We start from the raw sequence: 21,849 nt of genomic DNA, 5'->3' as shown, positions 1-21,849 counted from the left end.
AATCGAAGACGAGCCAAAACACGTGCAAGCAAAGCAGCTGTCAAAAATTAACTGAACATTCAAAATGGCCGTACTTGTCGGCATAAATGAGAAACATGAGTACCAACATAACGCCACAAAAAAATCGAAAATCGAATATACGTAACCCGCGGAAATTCAAAATTCGCGATACTTTTTGAACACACCTCGTACTGTTATCGGTATTTACACTTATTTACAACTTATCGACTAACATATTTTTGTACTTTTATCAATTATATCTTTTTTTGTCATTTTTCTGAAATTATTATATTTTTTTAGGTAACATATAATATGTTTATTTCTATGAGTTTTAAAGTGAAATAAAATTAAAAATGGAATAAATTTTATATTATTTAATATCATAAAATATCCGTTTTTTGGATGATTTTGACCACGGAACTTGTGAACATAAAATCAACTATAGAACTTGTTCAGAAATCAGAATAATCATTTATACGAGGGTCACTATTTATATTTCGGGAATTGGCAACACTGATGTCATGTGAGTCCATCTGACGGTTTCATCGTAAAGTTTGACATTTTTGACGATATACGTACTCAGAACATTTTGTCATACGGACGCTATTTGTTTATTTTATATTTAGTTGAAAGTTTCGTCTCGGCAAAAAATGGAACTGAATCGTGAACATTTTCGTGCGATGATTTTTTACGACTTTCGACGTGGATTATCACAACAAGAGTGCGTCAATCAACTTAATTTGACTTTTGGCGATGAAGCTCCATCAAAAACCACTGTGTATCGCTGGTATAGTGAATTCAATCGTGGTCGTAGTTCGCTGTCCGACGAGTTTCGTGAAGGTCGTACAAAATCGACTGTAGTGCCAGAAAACATCGATGCTGTGCACGAAATAATTAAGCAAGATCGTCATGTAACCTATTGTGAAATTGAGGCATCCCTAAGCATTAGTTCCACCAGCATATATGCGATTTTACATGAACACTTAGCTGTGCGAAAGTTATGTTCGCGTTGGATCACATAATTTGACAATCGCTCAAAAAAAGGCTCGTGTCGATTGGTGCAAAGAAATGCTTAAGAAATACAATCGAGGTGCTTCAAAAGACGTTTATAAAATCGTGACAGGTGACGAATCATGGATATATTCGTATGAGCCCGAAAGTAAGCAGCAGTCGACTGTATGGGTGTTCCAAGATGAACCAAATCCAACAAAAGTTGTTCGCGCACAAAGCACTTCAAAGAAAATGGTGGCCTGTTTCTTCGGAGAAACTGGTCATATTGCAACAGTGCCTCTAGAGGATCGTAGAACAGTAAATTCTGAGTGGTACACAACCATCTGTTTGCCAGAAATCTTCGGTGAAATAAGGAAAACAAACAAGAGACGTCGGATTGTTCTTCATCATGACAATGCGAGCTTTCACACATCGGCTCAAACAAGAGACTATTTGCGCACTCAAAACATCGAATTGATGGATCATCCGCCGTACAGCCCTGATTTGGCACCCAATGATTTTTTTTTGTTCCCATCCGTGAAGAATAAACTGCGTGGTCAACGATTTTCATCGCCCGAAGAAGCTATTGAAGCGTTCAAAAATCATGTTTTGGAGATATCTCATTCGGAATGGAATAAATGCTTTGAAAATTGGTTTAAGCGCATGCAAAATTGTATCAATCATCGTGGCGAATACTTTGAAAAACAATAAAAATATATTCGCAGCTTAACTATTTGTTTTTGTTCCTATTCCCGAAATATAAATAGTGACCCTCGACCTATAGTTGTTTGCCCTCAACTTGGGTGCATGATTAGAATAAGTTCCAAATGATCGGTTCGCTCGTCCGGGATGTTTCTGCCACCATTCCATGAGATTTTTCGTGAACCTTTAAATCTTCAATCAAAGGTTTTGGTTTGTTATTTACCATCAATTTATGGCTCGAAAATCTTTCCGTGGAGTCAGGAACATTCCGTCGTTTGATTTTAATCGAATAAGGTATCGATACCGTTGGATTGTTCATTCGGTATTTCGCGTCCATCCCATCCATGGGATATCTTTGTCTGGCTTATTCTATGGATTATTCATCCATGCAAATCTTTTAAACTAAAATCACAGTCGATGTTACGCATCGCGTGGACCGACTATCATCAAATAAGTTAAACTGAAATGTCATTGTCTTAATTCGACAGAGTAACGTAAACTAAAACTTTTACATGGATTATTTTATTTATCATGACTTTTTATCCATGGATTGGATCAATACAATAAAATAAATATCAAACTTGCCTGATAGGTTAATCGGAGTTTTGCATGGATGGATATTTTCGATCGATATTATCCTTGTCCGAAGCCGTGGATGGACTTACCTTAGTTCGATTCATGCATGACTAATTAGTCGATGGGTGAAGTACCCTAAAACTTAACACTAACTTAACCTATGGATAGATATCTTTATTTACATGGGGTGACGAGAAAGAACTTATTCCGTATTGGGAATGTCTTGGACGTGATGTCGTGGATCCATCAAATCGCCTTGGCTGGTGGTCTGCGACGTCTGAGTCAGCAATCGCTGCGTCTGCAATGGCTGCGTCTGGGATAGCTGCGTCTGCGATGTCTCCGTCTTCGAACCGCGACCATCCGTCGGTCGCATACCCCCTTCTCTCGTTTCGGGAGTTAGTGCAACGGCTTCCGGAACTAGGTCCTTAAGGTTGGGAGACGCTGGCTTCGCAGCTTCGTCCTCTGATTCGTCGTTGATTTTGACGAATTTGCCTTTTGAGTTCCTTCTTCGTCTAATTATATTTTTGGGCTGTGCAGTGTTGTCGTCCGAACTGTGCAATGAATTTTCCGCGTACGAAACAGGTTTTGTGCTTCGCATCGGTTTTCTTGATTCAGATTTTCGCCTGTTTGCGTCTTTGATCGATATTTTAAGTTCCTTCGGACACTTGGTTACGCTCTTTATCTTAATTTCTGGGGATAGTTTGCGCTTGGATCCTCGATGTTTCGGAGGATCTTGGTCATTGGGTGGAATGTTCTCGTCGGATTCATGATCCGAATCGACAATGACTTCGTATCTCTGTTTCACGTGAGTATCTCTTCTTTTTGTATTCGCGTAAGAAGTTGATGGACCCGGTTGAGATGATGGTTGTTTATTTTCCTCTCGGTCTATGGATCGCGATGTTTCGGTTTGCGGTGTAGGCAGGTTCTCCACGTTTGTTCTCGCGAGTGATAACTCACGCTGCGATGATCTTGGTGGTTCACGGATCTTTTGTTCCATAGGATTGTTTGCACTGGCATTTTGGGTGGTTGTATGGTCCGTTTGTTCCTCTCGCGGTTGCTGAAGCGATTGGTTGTTCTTTCGCTGATGTTCTTCTATATCCTTCGTAACTTTTTTGTTGTCGTAGATTACGAACGGTTTGTTTTTATTAGGCTCTTCTAGGGAGTATGTTGCCATTCTGCCGGCCCATTCTGCAACAACTCTTTTCTGGAACTTTTTACCGATTATTTCTTGGCTAATCGTGATCGGTTTTTTCGCCATGTGTTCGATCCCTTTGTCACATTTGACATTCGTCGACGTTGTAATTATCGCTGTAGTGTTGTCCGCGTAGTCTTATAGGGAAAACTTTTCTACATAAGTATAACCGTGATCCGATTCTTCGTCAATCGGCTGTTCCCACTGTCGGATGTAATCGTCTTTCTCGCTATCACTTTCCGACAAAGGTTTTTCCTTGGTCCTTTGGATCAATTTCTCGAGACGTCGTATTTGTCTCTTATTCCGCGCGATTTTCCTTTGCTGCAAGGCTTGGTGAAGTTGCTCGCTTAATTCGCGTTCGCGTAATTCTAATTCGCGTAATTGTTTTTCCATCGCGTAGTCGGATAACGTCACGTGTTGTTCGTACGGTGCGCACTGGGTCACTGACTCGTTTGTGCGTGTCGCGTTTACGTCGCGTGTCGCGTAGTTGCTCGGTGGGGAGACGCTCGGTGGGGGGTCGCTCGGTGGGGGGTCCCGCGTTGCGTTCTCTCTTCGCGCGCTCTCCGTCTCTTCGAGTGACTTTGATACGTTATTGATTTTTGTGATTTCGCTCGTCCGGTAATTTATTTTGACGGGTTGTTGATCGAGTATTGTCAAAAATTCTGTCGAACGTTTGAGTGCAAATAGTTTATTAATTTTTTGTTTTTCTTTTTCAGATTCGGGCTGGTTTGTGGATGAATTTAATTTTTCTGATGGTGAGTAAATTAAATTTTTATTATCCAATTTTTCTTTTGTAACCCCTTCTGATTTTCTTTTCTTTTCGGGTTGATAGTCTCCTTTGGATGGCCTTGGATCTTCGGGTGGTGAGTATCCTTTATTAGCTTGATTACTAATTTTCTTTCTTTTTTTAGGTTCCCTGGGCTGTTTTGGATTTTCTTGAGGTAAGATGTTTCCAGACATAATCGGATGTTGGCTGATTACTTTTTCTTTTTCAGGTCTCCTGGCTGTCATGGACTTTACTTGTGGTGAGTATCTTTCCTCTTCTTCTATCCTTATGGATTTTTTCAATTGGTTTATTTTTTCAGGTTCCTGAATTTTGGCTCTTCCTCTAGTTGTATCAACGTTTTGGTAAGTATTATCAATTCCAGATTCGTTTTGCGGTTGAGTTTTAACGAATTGAATTACAGTAGGTGATTTCAATGGTATATCAGTTCTGTATGATTATTGCTGGTATGGAATTGATTGTTCGATTTTGGTATTTTTATTGTAATTTATCCATGGAAATTGTTGATTTATTGGATTTAGTGGATGTAATTTTTCGATTTCGTGAAAAACTGCATTTTTTACTTTTGTCATTTTGTTAGCATTTCACTTTTCTTTAGGCGATTTAGGTTGTTTATCGCCCCCTTCTACTTTTGATTTTTCAAGTAGCTTGGTGATTGGAACTAACGAAATCATTTCGTTTTATGGGCTTCTTCTTCTGAATCGTATCTAAAATAAATAAAACTTTTTTCAGGATTTCCTTGCTGCAAAATTCTATTTTGTGGATAATTTGGTGTTGTTTTATCCATACTGCTGATTTTATCAGGTAAGTTTTTGTTTCATTGTCCGGTTTTTTGGTGGACTTTATTTTTTCCTATAAATTCCCATTTATTTTATCACTTGTTTATCCATTAACCATTTTTATTATTGTGGCTATTGAGAACGCCCCCTTCTAATTTGGATTTTAAATTAGAGGATGTGTTATTTTAGGAATTTTTGCTGATGGACTGCAAGTAACGCCCCCTTCTAATCTTGATTTAGAATGGATAACTCTTCTGTTTGTTTCGTACTTTTGGATATTGGTAAGTATGCGTGTTTCCTTTCGAATAATTAGAAGATGTTTCTTTGGCTTTTGATGGAATGCCCCCTTCTAAATGAGATTTCTTTAGAAGACGTTTCTATTCTTAATTTTTGTTATTTTTGCAGATGGATTGCAATTTGTGGATTTCCTCTGAATAAGGCTTTTCTATTTATTTGATGCGGGTAAGTATAATAACGCAAACTGCAAAACATCAAGTGGAACAGAGAATATATATTTGTTTATAATGTAAGATAATAAAACATGAATTTTGAAAAAGTGTTTTTATTATTTAGGATATTTAATATATTACTGAAAAATTTAATCGAATTATATTTTAATTATAGATTTGAATAGTAGTAATTGAGAAGGTGGAAGTTTTAGAATAGAATTTATTTTTTCTTTTTGTTTTTTGATTTTCTATTCTTATTTTTGTTTCTTCTTTTTTTAGGTTTGAATTTCGATGCTGGTTTTTGAATATTGTTATTTATCCTCTTCTGCTTTTGTGTTTTATGGTTTCTTTTTTCTCGAAAAACCTTATTATTTCTTCCGGGTTGATAATTGTATCATCCGATGATGTTGATGCTGATGTGTCTAAGCTGTCACTAGAGGATGTTTGAGAGCTGATAACTAATTTTTCGAGCTTGTCTATTAACCTAAATATTTCTTGATGGTTGTCTCTCAAATTAAATAGGTTTTCAGCATTTGGAATTTTATTTTTCCTGCTGTGCTGTTTTTCGTGTGACGTCTCTTTTGGAGGCTTATCGATTGATTGTGATGATGTTGTGTCACTTTCACTCGAAGAATTTTCGGAAAAGTCTATTTTTTGTGATTCAAATTTTTGTGCCTGTTTTTGTAGTTCTTCTTTTTTTCTATTAAATTTTTTGTTATGTTTTTTAATTTGAGTTTTATTTGCTTCTTTTGTTACAGGATTCGAAAATTTATTTTTATTTTCTGGTGATTTCTTCTGGATATTTTTACTACCTTTTTCAATTTTTGATTTGTTTGCGGGTTTTCTTCGCTTTATTATTGAGATGCTGTTAATTCTCTTGATGTTTTCTTGAAGAGGTAGTTTTTTCGTTGTGTTCGTGTGTTGTTTCCTGGTATTGCGGTATTTTTTCGGAGGATTTTTGCACTTATTTTCTTTGTTTGCTCTTCCAACAGGTAGATATTTTTTCAATTCATTTCTCGTTGATGTTTCGACGAGTTCTTTTCTCATTTTCTCTAATTTTTTAATGTGATCTAATTTTTTATTAATCTTTGTTGTTAATTTATTTTGCAACTGGAATAAATGACTTATTTGTTGTTTGGTTTCTTGTTGCAACTTATCTGATAGAGTTTGAGCTGTTTTAAATAATCTATCTATTTTATTAGCAATAAATTTTTCTTGATGTGCGGTTCGATCAGTTGTTTGTTGGTTTCTAGAATTCTTCTTAGCTGCTCCTCGTATGGGTATTCTTGTAATGGCTGAGATTGATTTAAAAATTTGTTGATCCTCGTTTGATTTGATATTATTGTTCAAATCTGTTCGTGATTCGTTATGTTTGTTCGAATCGCTTTCTTCAGAATCGGATCGGATATCTGAAGATGAACTATTTGTCGAAGAATCTGTTCTCCGCCTAATCGTAGATACCTCTTTCTGCTCCTTTACTCCTGGAACATTCGGGATTTTTGAAGCTTTCGCGCCCCTACGTGGACCAAGAGTCATTCTGGAATTGCATCCAGAGTCTGATTGTACTTTCGGTTTTGGCTTCATCTTCGTTTCCGAATTTTGTCCGTACCATTCGATCGCTTTTATTTCTGGATTTTTCCAGTGCGATTCTTGGTTTTGACTCGGAATATATTGCTTCTTTTTGTACACGCTCTTCGTCGAAGTCTTCTCCGTGGATTTCTCCTTGACGGATTTGGCGTCAGCGGCTGCTCTTCGCTCGTCCTGGATCTCCTCCAGTATATCTATCAGGTCTGCGATGCTCTTGGTTGTCGACCATTTGATTTCGCGCGTAACACTTCCATCGAAGTGTCTCTTTACGCAGCGGATGATCTCCAAATCGCTCATGGGCGGATCAAGGTATTTCGCTTGTCGCGCCAAGTCCAAAGCGTAGTCCGACATCCTCGATGTCTTCGTTGCTCGGTATTGACCCATGTAGATTTTTTCGCGGAATTTCGCCTGCTGTACTTCGCCCCAGTAATGCTTTGTGAAAGCATCCCGTGCTTCATTAACGTGCGCGAATTCTTGCAATTCGAACCAAATGCTCGCTTGGTCCTTCATGCATCTTCCGAAGAAGTGAAGCAAGTCGCGATCGTCGACATCTTCGTGTGTCGCGATGCTGTTGAATTTCTTGAGAAAGCGAATGGGATTCGTCTCCTCGATCCTTCCGTTGAACCTTAGTTCGTCGAAAGGGTTTTTGATCCATCCTCCTCTGGGAAGTCGTATGCCGTCTTGTGGTGCTACGTACTGCCTCGGTAAGGACGCGTTGTTGTCCGTTCCGTCCGATGATATCGAGCTTCGCGAGTCGCGCCTCTGTCTCAAGGTGTTTGCATTTTTAATCGCACTGAGTATCGCATCGAACTTTAATTCCAGTTCGAGAATCTTTGGATCGATTTCCTGTTTGGGTGTCGTCTGTGTTGACACACCTTGTTCAGGTTCTTCGGTCTTACGCGTTGGATTACGGATTTTTCCTGAGCGTAGGCTCATCGGTGGTGAGTGAATAACTCCCTTGAACTCCTTGTCTTGTGGTCCGTTAGCTCCGTCCATTTTTGCCGAATTTACAGGTTTTTTAATTTACCCGAATTGTAGCTAATTTACGCGTAATGCTATAGCTAATTTATTTAATCAACTCGTTTTTAATCGACCGGTTTGATCGTTGAGCTGAAAATCTATAAAAATTTCGCAAACCAAATTTTTAGACTTAATATTCGCTTTCGGGTTTTCAATCCTAATCGCTGAATACGCGCTGCCCTTTGTTGAAGAATTTTGTGCGCTAATCGTTGTCTGGATTTACAGCTAAAATACGCGAAAATTCTTTGTCGGAATATCGCGTTTTATTATTTTTGTAAAAAATTTCGCAAACCAAATTTATTTGACTTTATATCCGCTTTCGGGTTCTCAATCCTAATCGCTAAGATACGCGCCGCCCTTTGTTGAAGGATTGTTTGCGCTTTATGAAATTCTTTCAAATATTCACAGTCCTTTGGATTTACAGCTGAAATTCGCGAAAATTTTTGCAAATATCGCGTTTTACATTCATGCACGAATTTATTTAACGTGGCTAACTATTAATATACTATTCGTTTCTAAGTTAATTTCCTCACGAATTTATTTTATGCACAAATTTATTTCACGTGACTAACTGTTGTATTCGCTTCTAAGTTAATTGCATCACGAATTTATTTTATGCACGAATTTATTTCACGTGACTAACTGTTGTATTCGCTTCTAAGTTAATTGCATCGCGAATTTATTTTATGCACGAATTTATTTCACGTGACTAACTATATATTATCCGCTTCTAAGTTAATTGCTTCACGAATAAATATTTTATTTGCACAAAGTTAACTGTGTCTCACTATTCGCGTAATATTGTACGACTTTCTCGAAATATTCGCGAAATTTTATTTATTTGATAACCGTGTATATGCAAGCCTCGTTATCCGCTGCTCGCCAAATTTATTCTTCAACGAGTGTCACGGTCGCCAGGTTTGACGTATCGGGACTTATGCCGATCGCCTTTATGGCTCGCAATTGATACTACTCACGGCGGCTTATTTCACTGTGACCGAACCTGTATGGGTAGGTATCTTTCCTTCGGACTTACCAATCACAGGGGCCACCGCTTTCACCGGAAAGGTCGCCAGTTCTTTTATCCTATACAAAGAACAAGGTATTGAGTGCCGCCGAGGACCCTTTGTCGCCGCCGTCCTTTGTGATGCCGCGCGCCGCCTTTGATGGTCGCCGCCGCCGCGTCGAACGTAGTCGAGTCGGGATGATGCAATCCGCGCTCGAGGCAGGTAATCCAAGTACGTACTCACTTTCTCACTTATTTCCAGGTCGTCGCGGGATCTTTCATCACCAACGCAGTTAGGAAAAATTCGAGAGGATATGACGTGAGATGCACAACGAAGGTAAGTATGAAAAAACTGTTTATGTCCAACACAATATTTATTGACGTTTTTACTGAGGACCAGTTCTCACACTCGTTAGTCCGAACGATGCACAATAATTCCTCACGTTCCTTTTCTACAATTTTAACGACAGGTGTCTTTGTCCGGAGACGCGCACAAGTCGAACAAATCACTCTATTATTACGCTACTAGCATTCACGTAATAATTCGCGCGAGACTTAAGCTGAGTTACAACATACGGCTCGTAATCACTCGAATCCCCGTCGCGATGTACTAAGTTTCTCGTCAAAGCACTCGTAACTATCGTAATGAATACGCGTCGAAGTTCGCGGAACATTAAACAATGGACGTAGATACTCTTAGTTAACACGCGGAGTGACTGTAGTTCAGCGTTGAAAATATTCAGAGCGACTGTGTCGAGTCCGCTCGGCGTCGCGCCTTATATAGTCGTCGGGGAGTAGCGCGCCCCGCTCTCGGCCCCCCGGCCAATGAGCGCGCGGCGCCCCACCGCTGAGGCTCCGGCGTATCGCGGCGCTCGGGAGTAGAGTATACTCGACTAGAGTTCCCGATTTGGATTTTCGCTATGCAAAGCCGACTCAACTAGAGTTCCTATTTTAATATATTTTTTCAAAAACGCTTATATTTAACTTATACGTACACGGACATACTATTATCGGTACTTACACTTATTTACAACTTATCATCTAACATATTTTTGTATTTTTATCAATTATATATTTTTTTTGTAATTTTACCGTATATATTTATTTTTTGATTTTTATATTAGTTTTAAGATAAATACAATGTAATTGAAATAGAATGACATATGACATAACATTGTCAAGTAAAATCATAACACATTCTTTGAAATGAAAATAATCTATCTTTGATAATTTTTCACTATAATCATAATGTGTGTAAAAGTAAAATGTAAATTTTTGAAAACAAAATTATCATCTCACAACTAAGTTTGCTGGAACTTGTGTTTAAAAACTTGATATGCTCGTTTGGGATGATTCTGACACCCTTTTGTGCAACTTTCTAATTGACTTTAGAATCCTCATTGGGTGCTCTAGATTTACTGGACCCCATGAACTAATGGTCCAGTGATCGACTCATGGTGTCAGAACCATTCCATCGGGCTATCCTATTATTATAACTTATTAGAGTCGCGTAATTCTTCTCGCGATATTTTAGGTATGTCGCGTCCATGGGATTGCTCCCCGACTCGTTCTGAGGAAAGTTTATCCATGCATTTAGTTATAAATTAAAATGAACGTTAGTCTCATACTTTGTATGGATAAAATAATTTAAAATGAATTCTAACTGAATGGAATCACTAAACTTACGTTTCCCATAAATAGTTCTACTTGAAACTATTTTTCATCTATGCGTTAACTTAGAAAACTAAAGTAAACCATAAAATATTTAAAATAAACTTTCATTAGATAAAATCATTAAACTTAGATTTTCCATGGATAGTTTTGCTTGACACTATTTTTCATCCATGCATTAACTTAAAAGAATAAGGTAAATCATAAATCTTACCTGACCGGTTATTATTAAATTTACATGGATAAATCTCCTCGTATCTGCTATCCGGAATGCTGGATACCTTAAGCTTCCATATAGGTCCTTAAAACTATCTTAGCCTATGGGTTAAATATTTTATTATATTTACATATGTTGCGCAAAGGGTTTATGCAGTATGGGGAAGTTCCTGCAGAGCGTGTTGCTGGTCCGTTATCTCGTGCGGGATGGTTAGCTGCAGCACCTGTGATGGCTGGATCTCCGAGTGGCGGCCAGTCGTCGGTCGCAGGGTCACTACTTGACCTTGCCTTAACTGGTTGGGTCACCACTCGACCTTGCCTTCACTGACTGGGTCACTACTCGACCTTGCCTTAACTGGTTGGGTCACCACTCGACCTTGCCTTCACTGGCTGGGTCACTACTCGACCTTGCCTTAACTGGTTGGGTCATCACTCGACCTTGCCTTCACTGGCTGGGTCACTACTCGACCTTGCCTTTACTGGTTGGGTCACTACTTGACCTTGCCTTAACTGGTTGGGTTGTGACCGAACGTGGTGAGAGAAGAAGCCCTCCTTTCGACTTACCAGCCAACAGACGTCCCGCTTTCACCTTTGATGGTCGCCACTTACTTTAACCTTAACAAGTAAGAAGGTGGAAGTAATCAAAGTGTTCCTTTGATGTAGGTACGCCCTGTGATGCCGTCAGGCTCGAGCCGTCCTTGATGTGTGCCGCTCCGTCCTTTGAAGATGGCCGCTGCTGCGACGCAAGTCAGTGTTGCGTCAGGTGTGTGCGAACAATGAAAATTCGCAGGAACTTGACTAATTGCTTTCACTCCTTTGATTTCAGGATACCGACGGACTGTCTCTACGTCCTAGGAACGGATTCACACCCGAAGGAGATACGACGTGGGATGCGGATACGTAGGTAAGTAACAGATCACGTTTTTTCAGGTTTCACTACGAACGTTTATTCAATAGCGTCCTACGCTTGAACTCTGTACAATGGCTACGGATTACACTCACTTGATTTCCGCACGACGGTTTATTTCACCGTTCACAAACACTCGCGATCAGTTCGCTTGCGACAAGCGTTATGCCGCCTATTAGTTTGCGCATTCGTTAAACGGTTTCGTATCGATTGTGATTTTATCGCGGACTAGATTTGCCGTGGCTTGTCTAGCAGTTGCACGCGAATACACTGATCGAACGAAATTAACGAGACAGTATTGTCCCGGACAAGTCGCACAACTTTCGCATGCAAAGATGCTACTCGCCTAATAACGGTATTCACACGACTGCCACTCGCGTTATCCCGAATCACGATAAGCGTAAAACAAAGTCTACGCTTCCGTAGGTACGTCTGTCTTCGAACCGTGCAGACTACGTCTGACTGTGCGATCGAGTTCGTACCGTGCCGACTGTGTCTAGTGATGTTCGCTCCCGGCTTTTATAGTACGCCTCCCGCTTGCCCTACCTTGGCCCGCCGGCCAATCGCGGAGCGGCGCCCCACCGCTGGGCTCAGCGCGAATCGCTGCGCGGCAGTGTAGCGCGTGTTCAGCGAGAGTTCCTATTTCGCATTTTATCGGTGTAAGGTGCGTTCGACAAGAGTTCCTATTTAACCAATTTTTGGTTATCGCTCTTTTATCGTGTCCTGATGTTCGGGACCGGTTCACTATCGCATAAACATGCTAGATAATTTATGAAATAAATAATGACGTACATTATTCTTGAGGGTGTTCCGTAAACAACTAAAATAAATTATTATTAAAATATTATCACCACAAGCTTGTTTAGGAATAAACGAATGTCTCGAATGTTTAACTAAAAATGCCAATAAACGTAAATAACTTTTTACAGGTAAACAAACATAACGATAATGTCTCAACATTCGGGAGTCTCGTTTATTCGACCTTAAAATTAGCCTATCGATTATATACTTAATTTAACTAAGAGAATATATATTGTGTTAACTGATATATTTTAGAATATTTATTTTTTTGTGTTTGGCTCGGCGTGCATCCGATATAGATCATGTGTATCTTCTTTTTGGGCGTATGTCCCAAATTGACTTGGGATGCTGTTCTATCCCTAGGTCCTTTACATTTGAACAAAGATTCAAGTTTTTATAGGTTATGGGGTTCCAGGTCATCGGGAACCCTATCTCGACCTATGATCTCTCGGATGTCCGCTGAGACAATTTAAGGTTTAGTTTTTATTTGCTGTTTTTGTGTTTTTATATTACGACTTATAATTAGGCGTCCAAAGTCATCACCTGACTTTTCGGTAACTAAAAATTAGTAGAAACTAAAACTGGCTTTGGAGAGTCGTTTGCTCCGGGTTCACACTTGTATCTGATTACTTAATGATCTGGACTAGTGATCATGGTTCCAGCGCACCTCTATCGCATCTTGCGATTACGCCTTATTTGGACATTTGCGTTGGAGATTTTATTAACGCAGTTCTTGACTTACCGTCTTACTGCAAGTGTGAATTCGTTGCAAGCACTCTTCCAAATGCTTTGTAAATAAAATAACAAAAAAACGCATGGACGCGATCGCTTAACTTAAATTTACGATTATACTTATGCTATATACATATTTACATCTTTTAGGCGACTATCGTCCCGGATGTGCTGGGATCTCTCTGGGGACCTTGTTGACCATGGGTCACCTTGCTGAATGCGCTGAGATGCTCATCAGTCGCTCACCTGGTGTGTATCAGTTCTGGGTATTTAGATCACTTGCGATCGCTGTCGACTCACCTTCCGGATCATCTGGAATAGTGTCTTTGCCTGTTTCGACTGTAGCGGACTTCTGCGGATCGCGACCAGTGGTCGGTCGCATACCCCCTTCGATTATTTCAGGAGTATGTATGCATCCTTCTGGAATTATCTTACCAGAATCCGCAGATGGCTGCTCAGGCGATGGTGTCTGGGCGCTATCCTGTCGCTTAGTCTTTTTCGGCCTTGGCTCTTTCGACTGAATTTTATCTTCGTCGGACGACTCTTGGGAAGACTGTTCGACGTACGAAACTTTACTTTTGTTTCGTCGTTTTAACATCGCTGTAGGAGCTCCTGCGTCTTTAATGAGGCATCTTAGTTCCTTTGATACGTTTTGCACGCTCTTGATCCTCAATCCCGGCGTAGCTTTTTGTTTGCCACTGGATGTCTTTGGTGGATCTTGATGATTCGGTGGCTGATTTTCGTCCACTTCTTCTTCAGATTCCGAGATGATTATTGGACGTCTGAGTTCTTTATTGCGTTTGGGTGTTTTCGCAAACGATGTCGATGGAGTACTGTGCTTGATCGTTTTATGTACTTCCGCTTCTTTCTTTTTTGAATTCGACGTTACCTTTGATCCATGTATAGACAATGTATTTTGATTTTCGGGTGTTGACGGATCTTTACTCGCGATTTGACTCTGCTCGGGTTGGTTTGCAGATGCGGTCTTTTTTGATGTTATCGGTCGTAAGTCCTTATTATCGTAAATTATGAATTGCCGATTTCTGTTGGGGCCCTCCATAAATACGGTGACGAGTTTATCAGCCCAATTAGCCGTGACTTTTTTAGCTGCGTTTTTTCCATTGATCTCATGGGTGATCGAGATCGGAAGATTGGATAATGTTTCGATTCCCTTGTTACAAGTGATCTTCGTCATGCCTGTCACTGTCACAACGATGTCGTTTGCATAGTTGACGAGAATGCATTTATCGACATGCGTATGGGATTCGGAATTTGTCTCAATCAAACTTTGTTTTAGTTGGTTGAGGACTTCCTCTCCTTCACTCTCCGTATCGGTGATTGGTTTTCTTCGCAGTTCTTCGAGCGTTTTCTCCATCGATGCGATACGTTTTTTTCTTCTCGCGTTTTTTCGTTGCTTCAGTTCTTCTTGCAACAATTCTAATAGCTCGTGTTCTCGGTTGTCGAGCGATTCGGACTCGCTATCCATTTCGGCCTGCATCTCTTGTCTGCTTGTCGAAATTGTCCACTCGCGAATTTGCACGTGTCGCTCGATTGATGCGCGGTCGTTTTGTGACGTGCCGTTGCGCGTTGTCGCGACGTCACGGTACGTTGCGTCGTCTGCTCGAGGTTCCCCCTCTACGCGATCTATCGGCTGCTTCGTTGCGTCACTTGATACGACTGGCGGAGTTCCGTAATTGTCGATATATGTTGTTTGTCCGGTGATCAAATTATATTTCGCTGGTTTTTCCTTTTTCAGTATCAATTGTTCGTGTGATCGAATTAATTTATAATTTCCGTCAATTGTTCGGAAGTGTGAATTGTTTAATTCTTCTTTTCTTTTTTCAGGTTTTATGCAGCTGATGTCTTCGCTGGGTTTCGGATTTTGTGTTGGTAAGTATTGTTCCGTTTTGTCCTGGTTTGAATTTATTGTTCTTTTCTGTTTTGTAGGTTCTTCGAGCTGGGATTTTCCTTCTGTGGTTGGATGATTCAACTTTGCTGGTTGCTCGGTGAGTATTCCATTTGGGATTTTTGTCCTCCAGTTACTTAGGTTACCTAACTTGCGGTATGCTACAATTTCGTTGTGGAGATGGTTGAAATGATGATTTATGAAAATGTTTCTTCTTATTCCATTTTCCGAGCAAGATATTTCCTCTATAGGTGTTGATATCTCTGGTTTCCAAGGTTTTGGTTTGTCTCTGTTGCCCCCTTCTAGTTTGGATTTTTTTAGCAAACGTTCAATCGGAACTACTGATATTATGTTGATGTTTCGTATTGTTTCGCTTTCTTCATTAATTGTTGGTTTTAGCATGGGTTCTCTGTGTGGTCTTATTTGACGAGAGTTGTATGTTCCTATTATTGTTCCGTCTATTTGTTTTATTAAATAGGCGTTTTTTCTTATTATATTTTCGATGATAAATGGGCCATCGTATATTAGATGTAATTTTTTTGTAGTTTTTCGGCTTGCATCTGATCTTCGATGAAGTTTCACCCATACGTAATCGCCAATTTGATAGTTCTTTGCTGATTGATGTTTCTCTGCCTGGATTAAACGTTGTTCAGCTCGTTTCTGTAAGTGATTTGCAACTTTCGTTCTGAGTTGTTGCTCATCTTGTACTATTCTCTCTTCTGGGAACAATTGTTCACTAATTTCTAACTCTGGCTGTATTTGCGGGTGGAGTTCGATAGGAATTTCTCCTGTTGAGAAATGATGAGTAGCGTTTGTTATTATTTCGAAACGCTTAATTATTCTTTCCCATTGCGTGTGTTTGTCATGGAAATATGATCTTATCACTCTACCGAGTTCTTTCATTACTCTTTCTACTGGGTTTGATTGTGGGTTGTATGGGGATGTTTTTCGGATTTCAAATTGTTGTTCGTTGGCAAAGTTTGTCCATTTGTCTGATAAAAATTGGCCTCCATTATCTGTTACGAATGTGACCGGTTTTGGTGTTGACGTAAGATATTTGTCTTGGATTGTTTTAATTATTGTTTCAATTTTTTGGTTGTTAACTGCGAAACATCTAATCAATTTTGAAAACTGGTCCATTATTACGATGACGTATTTTTTTCCTCCTTTTGACTTCGGAAGTGGTCCAAACAGGTCCAAAGATACAGTTATATTTTTATCGTTTGGTAATTCATAATATTGGGGGCCTGTTGTTGGTCTAGTATAATGTTTGGATGCAATGCAAGTATAACAGGATGCTACTACGTCTCGTGCTATTCTATCGATGTTATCGATTTGGAAGAAATTTTTAGTAAATCCGATGATTTTGTCTGTTCCATAATGTATTAGGAATTTGTGAATGGAACTTATCAATTTCCATGCTATTTTCTTTGGTACAACAATTCGTTCTTGAGTTCCATTGTTTATTCGGATTAAATTTTGACGAATTTTGATTTCGTTATCTTGTTGCGATAACTTAAGTTGTAAGTCAGGATCTGTTTGTTGAGCTTCTTGAATTAGTTTGATCCACTTTTCCGGGTTATCATTTTTTTCGAGATGAAAGATCGAGCAGATATTGTATTCGTTTAGTACTGATGTTTGATTCGTGCTACTTGTAAACTGTCTCGAAAGCGTGTCCGCGTGTTTGTTTTCTTTACCTGGGATGTATTCTATTTCTAAATCAAATTCTTGTAAGAAGGAAATCCATCTTGCTATCCTCTCGCTTGTATTTGCGCATGAGCTTACGAATTTTATCGCTTTATGGTCCGTGTTGATTTTTATTTTTCTTCCCATTAGGATAACGTGCCATTTTTTTAGTGCGAAAACCAAAGCTAAACATTCAATTTCGGTAATTGTATAATTTTTCTCTGCATTTTTTAGACTTCTACTAGCATATGCTATTGTATATTTTTGGCTTTCGTTTCCTTCTCTGAATTGATATAGTCGGGCGCCTAGACCAGTTTTTGATGCGTCTATATCTATGCCGAAATTTAGGTTAGGTTTTATTAGGTAAAGCGTTGGGGCATCTTTGAATGCTTCTTTAATGTTTGTGAATGCTTTCTGCTCTGTTTCGGACCATTTGAATTTAGTATTTTTTTTAAGTAAATTTTCCAAAGGTTTTGTCATTCTGGCCAAATTTTTAACGAATCTTCTGTCCCAATTTACTAATCCTAGAAAAGCCTGAATGTTTCTTTTTGTTTTGGGTCTTTGGAATGATGCGATTGCAGCTTTTGTTTCTTCGTTGATGTTTGCCGTAATGTTGTCAAATGTATGGCCGAGGAATCTGATTTCTTTTTTGAGGAACTCACATTTTTCTTGGTTAAGTTTGAATCCTACTTTTCTTAACCGGCTAAGTACGGTGTCAATGTGCTTTAGGTGTTCGGCTAGATTATTTGATGCAATTAATATATCATCTAAATAAACGATGACATAATTCAAATTGTCGTTGTCTAATGCTTTGTTCATCGCTCGTGTGAAAGAGGCTCCTGCGGTTTTTAATCCAAAAGGTAACCTTTTAAAGACGTATGTTTGACCATCGAACAAGAAACCTGTGAATTTTCTACTCGATTTTTCGAGGGGAATTTGCCAGAACGCTTGTGTGATATCAAGGGTTGTAAAATATTTTCTGTTTCCGATTCGGTTGAACACTTCATCGATGGTTGGTGGTTGAGCATAGTCTCCAATCATTTTTTTATTTATTTCACGCGCGTCTAAGCAGATTCTTAAATCTCCTGATTTCTTTTTAACTGCTACCAGTGGGTTGATGTATTGTGTAGCAGCTTTTTCGATTATGCCTTGTTGCATCCATTCGTCTATTGATGCTCTTACTTTTTCACGGTGAATGTCGGGGATTGGATAGGGTTTCTTTTTATATGGGGTTTCATCTTCCATTTCTATTCGGTGTTGATAGTGTTGAACTTTACCTATATTTTTCTCGAAAATTTCATGATGTTTTGCTAGGATTTGTTTTAACTTGACACCCCCTTCTATTTCTGATATTCCTATAGATGATATTAATTTGACAGGTGTTTTGACATTTTGGAATTTTACATCAAATGTGTCCTCGTGATAATTGATTATCGCGTTGAATTTGATCAAAATGTCGTGTCCTAGAACCATCGGAAATGCTAGTCTGTCCATTACGTAGAACTCGTGAATCAACTGCTTGTCGTCGATGTCTAGTGTAACTTGTATCTTGCAGGCGATTGTTAGTTCCTGCTCGCCAAATGCTCCTTTTAATTTGCATTTGCGAATTGGGATTCTGTCTAAATTTTCTCTGGCTTTTGTCAGCCTTTCCAGTGTGTTCTTCGACATCACTGATATCTCAGCTCCAGTGTCGATTAATGCACTGATCTGGGTTTTGCCGATTTTTAAGTCGATGATTGGATGACATGGTTGTTCGTCGTTGTCTTCGACGTCGTCATCGCTCAAATCTTTGAGAATCTTGCTTGTTCTCATTATTGAGACTTGTTTAGTCTCAAATTTCTCTTTCGGTTCGCTGGTCTGCGAATTTTCGTCCGAAGATGAGATTGAATCCGTCGACGATAGTTCTCTCTGCCGTATCGATGAAATTCCCTTCTTTCCCGGCGCTTTCGTCTCAAAGTTCGAGTTTTTTTGTGCATTGCTGCCTCCCTTTAATTTCGCTGCGTTTTTATTCCGGGTCTGATCACTGTCAGATTCTGGAAACTCCACTTTAGGTTTTGATTTTCTCGTCTGGTTTTGTCCATACCAGGGTAGTGCTTTGAGCTCTCCCTTCGCGGTATATGGACTCTTCTTTGCATTCCATTGCGGTCTGCGATTGTACGTAGCCGTGTCTTGCTTCTTTTTGGTTGCGCTCTTGTTGGTTGTTTTTTCCGAAGATTTTTCTCTTGCGGTTTTAGCTTCAGCAGCTGCCTGTTTTTCATCTTGAATTTCTTCTAAGACTTCAGTCAGGTCGGATATATTTTTGGTGGTGGACCATCTAATCTCGCGCGAAACATCTTTTTCGAAGTGTCTCTTGATGCAACGGATTATTTCGATATCCGCCATGGGTGGATCGAGGTATTTAGCCTGTCTCGCTAAGTCCAATGCGTAGTCGGACATATTGCTTGTCTTCGTCGCATGGTACTGTCCCATGTATAATTTCTCTCGAAATTTAGCTTGCTGGTTATCGCCCCAGTAGTGCTGTATGAAAGCGTCTCGGGCTTCGTTTATGTGAGCGAAGTCCTGAATCTCGAACCATATCGATGCTTGGTCCTTCAGGCACCTTCCAAAGAAGTGTAATAGATCACGGTCATCGATCTCTTCGTATGTTGCGATCGAATTAAATTTTTTTAAGAATCTCATTGGATTCGTGTCCTCGGTTTTGCCGTTAAATCTTATTTCATCGAAAGGATTTTTCAACCATCCACCTTTCGGTAATCTAATTCCGTTCATCGGAGCGACGTACTGTCTTGTGCCGATCACGTTTGTAGCATCGCCTGATTCTGCAACAGAATTCTGCGAATCGCATCGGAACATCAAGGCGTTGGCGTTTTTTAATGCCGTCAGAGCGGTTTCGAGTTTTTCCTCTAGGCTTTTGATTTTTTCTTCGGCTAATTCCAAAGGTGTCTTCATTGTTGAAGTACCTCGCAGGTTGTTCTCGGACTTATGCATCGGATTCCTGATCTTTCCAGATCTGAGGGTTGAGACAGGTGAGTGTTGAACTCCCTTGAAAACTTTTTGGTCTTCGTCTCTATCCATTGTGCCGTAGAAATTAATAACCGAATTTAAAAGCTTATTTTTGCGCGAAATTGCGTTAGCTTTAGATATTATTATTCGTTTTATGGAATTAATAATATTAATTAGTCGGTAGTAGACTATTACCTTTGATTATTTTAATGATTTTATATTAAAACGGACTGTAATAATCAAATCACCCGGTATATAACGCGAATAATTGAAAATAAACCGATTAATTAAAATCAACGCGATTTTATTTCGCGGACACCCGTTGGTTGGGTCGTAATCGTTTGACCTTTCGGTTTCGACGCAGGTGTTCACGGAGGCCGTTTGACCTTTCGGTCGCTGCGCGGTACGCGTTTCTCGTCGGCGTAACACGAGTAGACTCGCGGCTTCGCCTTTGATGCGCGGCGTCCGTTTGTTGCGCGGTTTCCCTTTGTTGCGCGGTTTATCTTTGATGCGCGGTTCTTCTTTGATGCGCGGTTTCTTTTTTGGTGCGCGGTTTTAATCGATCGATTTTTTGGAAAATTTTACAATTTCCTTCGTAATTAACTGAAATTAATTAAAATCACAATTAATTAACATGAAATGGCTAAGCAATTTCTTGCTTTCTTTTATTAGCCAACCAACGTTTATTTATTTGCGTTAATTAGGAAAAATACAAGGAAAATCAGGATTTTCTTGCATGCACTACACTTCGTGCCAGACGTCACACTTTGTTCCGTCTTCTTTTATTGGCGAGTGTATTAATTGTGCATTAACATTCCATGCAAAATTGTTGGTTATTCATCCGTTTTATTTCACTACGGTTTGTCCCAATTGCTACATATCTTCGCTTCTTTGCAGAGATGTAACCGATAGTTATTTTAACGAATTTGGTATGATCGATACGCGTCTTATAATTCACGAGAAAACTTTATGAATTATTAAATTGACGGCGGTTTTATTTATTTCGGTTCGTTTCGGACTTAACTTTCACGAACGTTTGCCGTCGGATGCGAATTTGTCTGTTTGCGATCGTTCCGGATATTTATCTTCGCACGAAACGATTTGTATTCGATGCACCACCGTTTTAGGCAAGGGTGACTAACTCTCTGTTTGTTCGTTTCGAATTTAATCTATACGAAAAACAATTTAAATAGTTTTATGATTTTTCGATCATACATATTTCGTTTCGAATTTAATCTACTTTGAAAATTCGCGATACTTTTGTTAAAGAATTATACGCGATAATAGTTTAATGATTTTTCGATCAAATTTCTTTCGATTCGAATTTAATCTAATTTGAAAGACACGCGATACTTTTTTCAAGAATTATACGCGATAATAGTTTAATGATTTTTCGATCAAATATTTATTGTCGCGGTATGTTACTGACGCTACATAATTTTCACGTTCTTTGCGTAACTTTAGTATTTATTTTCGCGAATAGATTTTAATTTGACTCGTGTTTGCAAGCCCTATCCTATTGACGTGTTATGCGCTCGGTTTACCTTTGATGTATTTGGTAACCGTACGTGACTTTATTTCAATCTTATCGGAACGTTTCGGATTTATTTTCGATGGCTGTCACAGTCATCGTGCGGGGATTTTATTCGCGGATTGCATATTCTATCCTAAAGGACTGTCAAGATACGTTTGACGGCTGTCACTGTCACCACGTGGGGTTTATGGACCCTCGAGGCTCGTATCCGAAGATTGCAAATTTTATCCAAAAGGACCGTCAAATCACGCTTCGACGGCTGTCACGGTCACCACGTGGGGTTTATGGACCCTCGTGGCTCGTATCCG

The sequence above is a fragment of the Nylanderia fulva genome, unplaced genomic scaffold (assembly GCF_048542155.1).
Source record: "Nylanderia fulva isolate GAGA-0341 unplaced genomic scaffold, ASM4854215v1 Scaffold126, whole genome shotgun sequence".
NCBI lineage: Eukaryota > Metazoa > Arthropoda > Insecta > Hymenoptera > Formicidae > Nylanderia > Nylanderia fulva.
This window is presented reverse-complemented; position numbering follows the sequence as displayed.